Raw genomic sequence first — 2,169 nt, 5'->3', positions numbered from 1 at the left:
GATTGGGAGTCGGGAACCCTGCTTTCCAGTTCTGACCCTGCCCCTCGCACCCTCGGGTAAATGACATGATCAGAATGGAGCCATTCTGTAGTCATCACATCCCCAATATGATAGGCACTCGGTGAACATGGTGCGAGGGTTAAGGTTGGTGGAGTTACAACCTTCCATTCTGATCCAGGGGGTTCACACACAGCTGCCCCCAGACCCCAGGCATCTTAGAAGATGAGGAGTTGCCAAGCCAGCCGTGTGATAAGTCAGTGTTCTCCAGCATAAACATCCAATAGGGAGGAAGACTTCTAACAGGAAATGGCAAAAGATCTTCCTAGCAGAATTTCTTTTTCACAAATCTCCCCAGGGGCACCTGGGTGGCTTAGTCAGTTAAGCGTCCGACTTCAGCTCAGGTCATGATCTCACGGTTCCTGAGTTCGAGCCCCACGTTATGCTCTAAACTGACAACGTTGAACCTGCTTGGGATTCTCTCTCTCCCTCTCTCTCTCTGCCCCTCCCCAGCTCATGTGCACATGTGCTCTCTCTCTCTCTCTCAAAATAAATAAATAAACTTAAAAAAAATTTTTTTTCAAAATCTCCCAAGAATCATTCTAAATGTGAAACCCACTTGATCATTTCACTGGAACTGTGCCTCTCAGAGCTCTGCCTTCAGCCCTTCACTGTGTTGTGCAGAGGCCACACCTGCCCTGGGCTTCTCCTGGCCAAAGGCAAAGCAGAGCAGGGACACCGAGGCAGGTCTGTTCCAGGGAGATACAGGCTCCTCTGACAGCTGACTTTGACTGGGGACTCCCAACAGCCTTGCCAGACTTCCTTCAACTGCACAGGGATCTAGGATGCCTCCACCCAACTTTCCCTTCCCCTCCCCCACTGGCACGAGAACTGTGCCTCAGAATGACTCTCACAGTCTCCTCTGGTCCCCTCTCACCTTCCCCTCAGGCATATCCCTAATAAATCTTTCTCATTTCATCCCATCTCAGTGCCCAATTCTTGGAGGGCCCCAACCAGCACCACTAGTAACCATCTCCTAACTAGTTGAATGAATAATTGACTGTTTCTCACTTCAGTGAAAGCCATCAGGCCAGTCTGTGTGAAAATGTTTTCAAAAGATTTCCTCAGGGGCGCCTGGGCGGCTCAGTCAGTTACACATCTGACTTCAGCTCAGGTCATGATCTCAGAGCTCGTGAGTTTGAGCCCCACATCGGGCTCTGTGCTGACAGCTCAGAGCCTGGAGCCTGCTTCAGATTCTGTGTCTCCTTCTCTCTCTGCCCCTTCCTCACTCACGCTCACTCTCTCAAAAATAAGTACACATTAAAAAAATTTTTTTTTTTTTAATTGTTGAAGTGAGCTTTCCAACCTGGGCCCAGCAGAATGGCTCCCACAAGGAAGGGTGGCGAGAAGGGCTATTCTCCCATCAGCGAGGTAGTGACCAGAGAATTCACTATTAACATTCACAAGCACGTCCATGGGGTGGGTTTCAAGAACCATGGCCCTCATGCATTGAAAGAGATCCAGAAACTTGCCATAAAGGAGATGGGAAGTCCAGATGTGCGCATTGACACAAGGCTCAACAAAGCTGTCTGGGCCAAAGGAATAAGGAATGTTCCATACCTGACTCATGTGCAGTTGTCCGTAATGAGGAAGCAGATGCACCGGACAGGCTCTATACGTTGTTAACTGTGTACCTGTCACCATTGTGAAAAATCTACAGGCAACATGGATGAGAACTAGCTGCTGATTGGCAAATAAAGAGGAAACTATCAAACCTGAAGAGAGAAGAATGTTTACAGAAGACATGGGCCTGAGTAGTCCTCACCAAACATCCTGCTTATTAGGAAGGAGGGGTGCCAGGACTCTACTAAGCCAAGAGCCACTTATTTTTTTTTATTTTTTTAATGTTTATTATTTTGAGAGAGAGACAGAATGTGAGCAGGGGAGGGGCAGAGAGAGAGGGAGACACAGAACTTGAAGCAGCCTCCAGGCCCCAAGCTGTCAGCACAGAGCCTGACGTGGGGCTCAAACTCACAGGTGGAGAGATCATGACCTGAGCCAAACAGATGCTTAACCAACTGAGCCACCCAGGAGCCTCAGCCAAGAGCCATTTCGGTGACTGCAGGGAAATGTGTCATGACAGATGTGTGCAGGATTCAGATAACATCTACT

General features: G+C 48.8%; 1 pseudogene; it reads left to right on the top strand.

Moving 5' to 3' along the window:
• Positions 1-1,377: 1,377 nt before the first annotated feature.
• LOC102958244 lies at positions 1,378-1,744 on the top strand (annotated as a pseudogene).
• Positions 1,745-2,169: the final 425 nt, after the last annotated feature.

The sequence above is a fragment of the Panthera tigris genome, chromosome B3 (genome assembly GCF_018350195.1).
Source record: "Panthera tigris isolate Pti1 chromosome B3, P.tigris_Pti1_mat1.1, whole genome shotgun sequence".
Taxonomy (NCBI): domain Eukaryota; kingdom Metazoa; phylum Chordata; class Mammalia; order Carnivora; family Felidae; genus Panthera; species Panthera tigris.
This window is presented reverse-complemented; position numbering and strand designations above follow the sequence as displayed.